This window comes from Cynoglossus semilaevis, chromosome 1 (assembly GCF_000523025.1).
Source record: "Cynoglossus semilaevis isolate Cse_v1.0 chromosome 1, Cse_v1.0, whole genome shotgun sequence".
In the NCBI taxonomy this organism is placed as follows: domain Eukaryota; kingdom Metazoa; phylum Chordata; class Actinopteri; order Pleuronectiformes; family Cynoglossidae; genus Cynoglossus; species Cynoglossus semilaevis.
The window spans coordinates 26922766-26932866 of NC_024307.1; the positions used below are offsets into that span (position 1 = coordinate 26922766).

Below are 10101 nucleotides of genomic sequence, written 5' to 3' on the forward strand. Positions count from 1 at the left end.
TGATCGAAACTGATCCTGTTACTGTTCAAATTCTGCTCACAAATGGAAAACACCACAGATACATGCAGTGGGGACATCACTAGACTTCATCACTGACTCTACAGTGGTTTGTGATTTTGGCTGGATCTGTTGCATTAGTGAAATGTTCTACACAGATCGATGTTGCTTGTTTCGTTTTCTGTCAGTTCCTCCTCTAAATCACTGCCACTCTCTGTTTGAAACGTAAATAAGCTGCCCTTTGATTGGAGCTGTCCACAGGGCAGATCTGTATCAGTGAAGCCAATAATGTCAGTGCCAGCAGAGGACCAAACAGTCGTATGTTTGTGTGTGTGCGTGTTTAAGACCTTGCTGGCCTCCGCTCACCTCTGACTTTCTGCTGGACACATGACATCCTGTTCTACAACTCCCTGCTTTAAAACCACATATTATGTCTCCATCCTTCTCTGCTGTCATTTTAAAACTAAATTAAGACTTGCTTTACTTTGTCTCCCACGTCTGTCCTGTCCATATTCATCTGTTGAACAAAGACATCTGCTTCATCTGTTGCCAGTGCCCTGCCTTTAGAACTTTTGTCCCTGTGTTATAATTTAAAATGTTACTCCTGACTTGTATTGTATTGGAAAACACCCTAAAATTAAACTTCACCTAAAATTAAACTTTACCTCCTGAAAGGTCTGTGTCTCTGTAATGAGTGACCAACCCCTCAGCTCATGAGGTAAAACCACTCGGCTCTAGCCCATGTAATTACAGAAAAGTAGTTGGAGACTAATGCATCAATTGTATGATGGTGTTTGTGAAGTTTAACTGCTACTATTTTATTGCTAAAGACTAAAGCCTAAATCCTATTTAAAAAAAATCAAGGAATCAAATTCACTTTAATGATGGCCAAGAAATTGGCTTACCTTTAACCAGAACAGTTTTTACAGACCACGAAGAAAATGTCAGGAAATTGATTCAAAATGCCATTGACTAATTTCACTGACCCAACAAAGATCAAAAGACAAAAAAGTATATTAATTTTTTTAGGCCACAATGAAAACATTCCGACAGAAATTAGATCAATTCATATTTGGAATGTTTGGAAAATTGGGAACATTACTGAAAGTATTTGCAAAGCCAGAAGCCAAACAAAGGGCATCAGGGTCAAGGTGCCAGGATCACAGGCCTCCTTAATCAACACCAGATGCTGAAGCCCCACTTTGCTCATTATTCCTGTTTTAACCGCTGTAATTAACAGCAGAGAGCAGAGTTGGCTCAGACGGCACAAGGAAGGAAAGACGCAGTGAGGAGCGTTTCCTCCGTCTGTCCTTTATCTTAGGACTACTGATGGGAACTGAAGTTCCTCTTAGTCCTGTGTAGAGCTCAGGTCGGAGGGAAGCTGTAGATAAGATACGAGTTTGTTACTGTCACTCTGCAGTTGAATGTTGGCAGGGAAGTTTAAACGATACGGATGTGAAGTCCCACATTCCACGTTTAGAAATGAATTCTTAGGAGCATATCTTGGCAGCTCAGTTATTTGTAATAATGAGTAGTTGAACAGGTTAACCTAATAAGCGCAGTGTCTTCAAACCAAATACTTTCACACTGAGAATACCCTGTAACCAAGGATCTTACAAATAAACTCAACAAACTCTACTGGTGTTTTTACCAAAGAAAACAACATCTTGCTTTAATATTTCTGTTGCCGTAACCTCAATGGACTTGGCTGGGGTTGTAGGTGTTGTAGGTACGCCATGTGTTCCGCTCATGCCAGGGTTCTTGAATGGCAAACACAGCCTGGGTCTGAGTGGCTCTGCTTAGTATAAACCTGATCATGGCTGTGTGTTCAGGTGATTTCATTGTTTAGACTGAGGGTCTCTCGCTGCCTCTCAGACTCAGTTGTCTCACATTCAACAGTCTTTGACACATCTGAAAATAATGTGACCAAACCTCAGGCATGTCAGACAATTATTATTATCATTGGCTGAAGGAGTCGTGCTGGAAACACTATCCAACCCGGGCCCTCCAGTGAACAGCAGAATCGTTTATGAATCGACAGCCAAGTCAAACTGCCTCTTCCACAAAACACGACTGGAATCTCATCAGTTAGGAACGGAGGATGAAGCACAATGGTGCGTAGTTTGGCTGATAAAAATCCTGACCTTAACCTCTCAATAAGCCGATCGTGTCACACATGATCACACGATCACAGCAGGCATGGTGAAGTGACTGTGAGAGGTGGAGGTGACGGAGGCTTTTAGGTTCTTTCCCCTCCTGTCACACATACTGGCTTATCAGCTTCTTCTGAAGCCTGAGAGAAAGACAGGAGCTCTGGACTGTGTTACTGTGGTGTCAGCAGTTCTGGCCCAGTCTGTTCAGAGCTGCACTGCTGGAATGAAAAAAGACAAGAAACGATTGTAGATCATCTGAGATGGATCCAGTTTGACCAACTTTGATGGAGTGTGTTGGGAGTGTCTCATCAGTATTTTCTGTGTTCTCCTGCCTGATAATTCATGGTTAGAGTGAATTTACCCAGTACGTGTTTGAGGATTATTTGCATTTTTAGGATGTGTACCGACTTGTTCTGTAAATGATTAAGAACTTAGCGTCGATGTCTTCCTGACAGGACGTCCTTCCTGCAAAAATGAAAACAAAATTTTATTTAGAACTTATTCTGCCAGAAACCTCTTGACCCCAAGAGGAGACGCGTGGCGGTGTTAGGATTTGACTGGACCTCGGACAGAACTGTTTTTTTTTCTTTACTGGTGTGTCTCCAAGTGTCTGGTGCAAGAGGCCTGGGCTGCATGACCACTGTAAATATTTGTGGTCTTGATGGAACAGCTGAGAGATTTTGTGAGGGGGGAAGCCTTAAGGTAGACATAAATACTACAGAGGGATTACAACTGACAGGAGCAGAGGTGGAGAGTTCTGTTCTCACTGTTTAAGTTTTGATATGGGGGGAATGTTGCAATTCTTTCCTCCTTTTTCACAACTTCTTCACTTAAAGATCTGCAGTGAAAATGAAAACCAGTCAAAACAAAACAAGAAAAGAATATAACAACCTAAACTCCTCACTCTGCAGCTCATCTCAGTCACACACATACACAGCAGTTGGGGATTGACACATATGCACAGCCATGCATTTGACAGGGTTCGCCTGCCCACACCTCTCACCCATTAAAATACAACATTCAAGGATGTGACACATGCCAGATGCCTTCGGAGGAGGCAATAGTGCAGAGTCTGTTTACACTGCCTGGGAGCGAACACCCACAGTGGCAAAAACATTACACTAGAAAGTGTTTAATAACTCTGATAACTCTAAACACGCTGATAAACTGAGAACAGACTCACGCTAGTGAAAGTGTCCACCTTAAAGTTCAGTTTGTGGAAAGAACTATTTTAATTATCTTAGCAAAATCCTGCTTGAGGTCCCAAGTGCAAAATGGGAGCTAGAACTTTCTGTCAGCAGGATCTTCTTCTGAACAAACTCCTTCAGCGAGACGTTGAAATCAGTCAGTATCTCAGACAATAACAAACATGGAGAAGATGTTCTGTGTGAAGACAGTGATGTTCTGTGTGAACTCTGCATCGTTGTTCAGGGTGAACATGACCTATACTGCCCAACACTGCCCCCACCATTTCCAGTGGTACTGCGTTTTTTGCATTAGGTTCCACATCGTGCCTTTAACAAACGGAGCTGGTGGTTCCCAAACTAGAGGGCAGCCTCCCCTATTTAGTGTTTAGTGGGCCCTATTTTTTATTTATTTTTTATTTATGTTATGGTCTGTATTGTCATTGTACCACGGGGATACAACGAAACTGAGCCTCTGTTTTTAACCCATCACCAAAGTGAACAGTGGCAGCTTTAAGAACCAGGGAGCAGTGAGTGGAGACGGAGCCATGACAGAGCACCTCAGTGGGAACATGGCAGCTGGTGGACTATTGAGTTATTGTAGGGTTGGCAGCAAAGCAATTCAACTTCAATTTTAATATTCTCTTTATTTGCCCCTCAAATTGATCAGCTGTCACTTCTATTGTCTGCAGAAGTATTCATTAAGAGGACCATTAACATTTACAGCCAATGTCAAAGACAAAGACTGTTATTCAGTGCTGTAAAGGATCCTATGTCATCCACCTGAAAGTATTTTTTTCTCAGTGACACATGTCAACCCCTCTGGTGGCACAACATTAAAGGTGACAGCACCACTAATGCCCACCGTTTTTGTTTGCTCATTTTATGCAATTTTTTTTCTACCCAAGCTGTAAATGTTGCCAACTCCTCCAACATGGAACATAGACTTCCTTTGGGATTTCTCCCCCCTGCTACTACATCAGTCCTAATCCCTACAACATCAGTAACTACCACCAGCCAAGTCCTTGTCTCTCAGCGTGGTGAAATCCTCAGCTTCACTTGCTCAATACAAAGTCTGGCTCAGTGTTAGTGTCGATGAGGGGCTGAGGGGAGGAGGAGGTTCAAGACCACATCTCCACTAATTCGCCTTAATGGCTATAAGTCAAGAAAAGAAAGGAAGGGAGTGACTCCTAACCTGGAGCCATGGCTGTTTACAGATGTATGGATGGAGCAAAGATCAGACTGGCTCTCCGCCAGAGAGTCTGAAGGGAAAATACTACAGCTAATAGGCTCTGTAATAAATGTTATTTATGTGTAACCTAAGTCCACACTGATTTACAACCAGTAAAGTATGATGTGGTGCTCAGGTAATAAAACCCTGACAAATGAAAACATCAAACGTGGACTAAGTTCAGAACGGTTCCACTGTAAACCCTGTTATTCTACCTGTGGAACTGCCCTCATCCAGTCATTACCTCTCAGACAGGAGTACAAATCCACCCCAGTACTCGTACCCCAGACCTTAACTCAAGTCCAGTGAAGGTTCCAAATAGACCTGATAATTGGAACACAGCTCATTAGGTTATTATTTTGTGTCCAGTGTTTTTCCTCAATCAGTTAGGTTTGAGCTCAGTTTATGCCAAGATGGATCTTCTAACGCACTAACAGCCTCAGAGCCACACTGCTGTGGACAAGGAGGATGTTTTATTTCCATATATGCTGCTCCTGCTGTTGTTCTGGTGACTCTTTTATGTCACTGGAGGTGTTTGAAGTGGGTTTTTTTTCTTCACAGCAGATTAAACACAGCAGCCTCACAGTACAGTACAGTGTAGTGCAGTGGTGCCCACCCACTGTTCCACCCTCATTAAATGACACATATAGGTCTGTAAAAAGGCCTAATTGATGACCACTGCTGCCGTGTTAGTGGGTCAGCCACGCAGTAAAGCAGACGTGACACGTGTTATAAACTGAAGCTGTTCTGTACGTGCGTACTGGGCAGCTGAGCTTTAAACTGGCTCTGATTGGACGATCACTGTGTCATTGACGTAGACAACTGACTTTGTTTGATTTTTATTTTTACAGAGATCTTAAACCTATTTTTTTCTGCTCTGCTGTAGTTTTGTGGCCAGCTATTAATTTAATGGTGTTTAGTTCAAATTTGCACAGTTTCCTGGAGCTTCATTCTCTGTTTCACCATGTTCTGGTTTAAAATTTTAAATATTCTCACCTCCTTATACACAGTAAAAAACTTTTAAAAAATGGTCTGATGAGCTTTTTTTTTAAAATGAATAGGCTTATTCAGATTTTTAGAGGCACTGCACCTTAATGAAACAATACAGTACACATCTGCTCAGTCTCTCTCTCTCACACACACACACACACACACACCGTACAGAACCTTCTTCAAAGCTCTTTGTCCTAATTAAGTTTCAGCGTGCCTGGTTGTCTTCTGTGACATCCCCTCCCCCACCTTTCACTGACCTCCGTTTTCTCAGTCACTCACTCACGCTTCCTGAACTTCTGGCTGTGGTCGATTCAGGCTGATGATCTGTTATGTCTGTCATTTGAAACATTTTGCATCACTGTCCCAATGTTCTTTTTTCATTGGGTTCTGTTACTAAATCCTGTTTTTTTTTCTACACCACTAAAGTGACCTTTACTGTCCTTCCTGTCCTCTGTCTATTTTTTTTATTATTATTATTTTAGGCCTAAGTTCACTGAGGTCCAGTCACAACACTGACATTTTCAGTCTGACAGTGTTTTTGCCTCACACTCCCAGTCGTTCTCAGTCTTATCCAAATCTGTAATAACAGAGCGGGAAGCTCTCCCTGTCCCTGGAAGTCTATAAAATGTGTCTCGCCGTTTGGTTAAAAAGTTCTCTTTTGGGAATATGATTGAGCAGTAAGGAGGGGAACCTGCAGCTCAGCATCCTCTACACTTCCTCTGTTTCCTCTCCAAAGACTGACTTGCATCACATGGGGCCCTCAGATGTCCTGTCTCCTCAAAATAACAGAGGATGTGTAGGTGGACAGCTGAGCCGGAGAACACACCAGACCAATGTGATTTAAAGTCTGCTGGATTCCCATCCATACCGAGCTTCAGGTGACCCATTTGTTCAGGTTGGAAAATTCCTCGGACCTTACAGCTGGAAACTCAGTCTGATTGAAAACGTCTCTTTTTTTTGCCTCTGTGAGGGCAGAAAGTGTTTCCCCAAGTTAAATGACAAAACCAGGTGACGGCGGACTCAACTTTTTCTCTCCTTGGTGATCTTTAAGTATAAAACCTGCAGCTGAGAGCTTTCTGGTTCATAATAATTACCTGAAATTCAAGTTTTATTGGAGTTGAAACAGTTCCAGTGTCTAACTTGAGGAGAGTTGAGCACAGGAAGAGGTTTTGTATTTTATGCTCATTTTCATCTTGTTCAAGGATTTGGTATTGTCGACCTGGAGTTTTATGGCTGTTCCAGTTCATTAGGTTTAACAGCCCTGATTAGAAGAAAGTGAAGAGAAACTGATTCATGGTTGCAGAGGAAATGAAACGGTGTCAGACAGGTGCAAGTCCTCTCTTTAGAGACGTGATGAAATGAGGAGGGTCTGAAGCTAAATGTGGTGTTTTAACAGCGTCCTGAGGGACTAATGAGACGTTCTAACACTTAGAGGATTACGTTGTCCCTCATTGTTGGACAAACAGCATTCCAAATCTTTCCAGGCGTCTCTGGTGGTCCAGACGATTCTAATGTCAGTCTGCTGTTTGCTGGATAAGACAATGTATATCCAGTCTGTGTTTATGTGAAAGCAAACATGCAACCTAAGCAGCAGCCTGACTTTTTTTCGTGCCTGGTTGTCAGTTACACTGACATGTCACATTCTGTTTTCTCAGATTACACATTTTAATGTCAATTTCATTGTCTGTCTCTGCACTTACCACCAGTCTGAGAATTCACGGTGAGGATTGAGGAGTTCTCATTGCGTGTAAACATTGTTTTTCCTTCCTGTGAATCATTCCTGGAATTATATGGTCTGACTTAAGGACATGTCTGGTGTGAGAGGGATGTCCACCACAAGTGGTTATGCCTCTGTCCAAGGTTTTTGTTTTCATTGTACTTTGGTATTTCTTGTGTGGATTTAAAGGTTTAATTTTTAAACATAAACAATTATTTAATTTAAATGATTTCCATCATGTTCTTCCACTGAGTGACCACCTGCTGGAGCTGACCTCTGACCTTGACTTCTTTGATCCAGTATTTGGAGAATGTGATCTGCCCTACTTACCAGCTGTGTTTAAGACCTGTTTGGATGGTGAAGCAGGACAGAGTCAGTGCAGTAATGATGTTCTTAAGCAGTTTTCTCTTTTTTGGAAACAAAGAAGTAATTATTTTCCAAATTTTAGAGTTGCCTAATCACATCAGGAGATATTCAGGATCTTTCCCCATGAAAATGTCTTTGTCTGCACTTTGTCCCATGGAGACCACTGTTGGCTGTTTTGACTCCTGACTCTACTAGACGTTGCCAAACATTATTTTATAAGTTAGTTATTGCTGGCTTGGGGAAAATGGAGAGGAAATCTGTAAAAACCATAAATCTTATTTCTGGATTTTGTTGTTGGTGCAAAATGTACTTTTTGTCACTGCGTAAAAGCAGCGGGCTAATGTTTGCCTTTCCTCTGGATCTCCTGTTTCTGGTTGTCAGTTCAACCCAGTCTGTTTTTAGGCCTGTCTAATCGAACCCAGAGCAGCTCCAGGGACACGGAGAGATTCTCGTGTGATAGTAACTTTGGCTGCTGGTCCTGAAGTGGCTGCCAGTTTGAAGGAAGGAGTTTAACAGATGAACTATTCTGTGCATCACTGCCTTTATTCAATTTCCTTTTGCCCTCTAGTGACTGTAACTTTTTCTGTCCTAAATTCTTGATGACAGTAATGTTACAAAAATCTTCAATATGAGGACAGTATGACAGAGGACATATTTTTATTGGGAGTAAAGGAAGTTCAATTTGAACAAATCCATTTACTGGGACATGTGTAGAGTTTGTATACAGATTTCTATGGTTTCACAGAGAACTTATTTTTAAATGTGATAGGCTCCTTCATAGACTGAGGTGTATAGTGGTAAGCTTAGTTATGAGGTCCTTAGTCAACCAGGTCAATTGACACCGATACTGTATGACTGACAAACTACCCTCACTTATTAGTAGGAGCAGCAGGTCATTTAAAAAAATCAATCAAAGAAGAATCAGTTTTTATGACATAACTCCACATTTGTCCTCATCCTCAGTATTTATGTTGCTGCTGCAGCTTCTTAAAATAAACAGTTTCTGTTAAGAATATTACTGTATACAGCAGGGGTCACCAACGTAGTGCCCAGGGTCACCTAGTAGCTCCCATGGTCTACCTACAGACAGTCACAAATTGTAGTTACGCTTGTGCTTTTTGGATCAGTTACACTTGAAATGATGATCAAGTTGGTAGCTTTCTTTTTTCTTATTATTACGTTGTTCAGGAAGTCTGTATCAAACAAGTAGCTCTTCATATTTGTATTAAGTACCCTTGAAGTAGCTCTCAGTTTCAAAAAGGTCGGTGACCCCTAGTACACAGTATTCACCCTCAGACCAACATACGGTCACAGGCCGTTCTCTCTGTTTTATGGTCATCTGGCTGCTGACGCTCCACTTCCTCTCTAGACCAGGGGTGAGTTACAGTAACACCGCAGCTACAGGCTGTAGGTGGAGACTGTGAGCCACTGGGTCCAAACACGATTGGTTTCAGTATGGAGACTCTCGTCTGGCTCCAGTCCTGGAGCAGCGGTATATTTCATGTGTATGTCAACTCTCCAGTTTCTTTTTTATGTTGTTAAAATTGTATTTTCCTGGACTGTCGTTATTTCATCATTCATTGTTTCCTGTTCCAATTCTAAAAGCCAAACGTCAGGTCTGGTCTTTCTTCGCCCTTGAAATGTAGTTATATTTTCTAGGTAGCATTTTTAAGAACTAGGCTTCCTGTTAGAAAAATGCACTGTTCAATTCAATGAAAGAAACTTTAATAGAGTTTAAAGCAGTCAGAGTGGAGAAGTTGCTGTTTTTGATATCCATTAAAAAAAAAAAAGAAAAAGCACAGACAAGGCTTGACAGACACAGACTCCTGTCGGCAACAGTGCAGGTGGAACACTTTGGATTTCTGTGTATGATGTGGGTAACTGGGTGTGTTTTGGTGCCAGCAGTCAGTGCCTGAATTTCAGTGAATGAGCCACGGCTGGGTTGAAGCAGAGTGGGGGAGTGTGGTCAGGTGCCAGTTTGTCTTTGGCTCAGCAGTGGAAATCCACACCTGGTCTCTGATGTTGCTGTGACTAGACATGGTAGATCTTCTGCTGGTTATACAGGGAGTGGAACCATCAACAGAAACTCTCTGGACTGGAGCCAACAGGCAAAGACAGACATAGAAATGAAGCCAGGAGTTTTTGGTTGCATGTCTGTCAATAAGAACTCCGAGCGTTCCTGCTAGTAATCTGGAAGGAAGAGAAAGTACGTCTGTATGTCTTTTGAAAGGCTGATTTCTTCAGTTTGTCATCTTTTAGAAGTGTCTCTCCACATGAAGACACTTTGTTGATCAACATGTCATTCTGTCATATAGTAGTTCCGATCTGTCATAGTCATCTGTAACTGTCCTCAGGAGGCCGTGTTTATTTTGGAAACTTGAACAGTTTATTCCCCAATTATGGCGAGGAACTCTTGGATGTACATGACAAATAATTATCTCCCAGATTGATTTAATTAGT

At 41.9% G+C, this 10101-nt stretch overlaps 1 protein-coding gene across 6 annotated transcripts in view; it reads left to right on the forward strand.

The window, feature by feature from the left end:
• Nucleotides 1-10101, forward strand: part of svep1 (sushi, von Willebrand factor type A, EGF and pentraxin domain containing 1) — a 67918-nt gene that overhangs the window by 24741 nt on the left and 33076 nt on the right. The gene's annotated exons all lie outside the window — the stretch shown is intronic.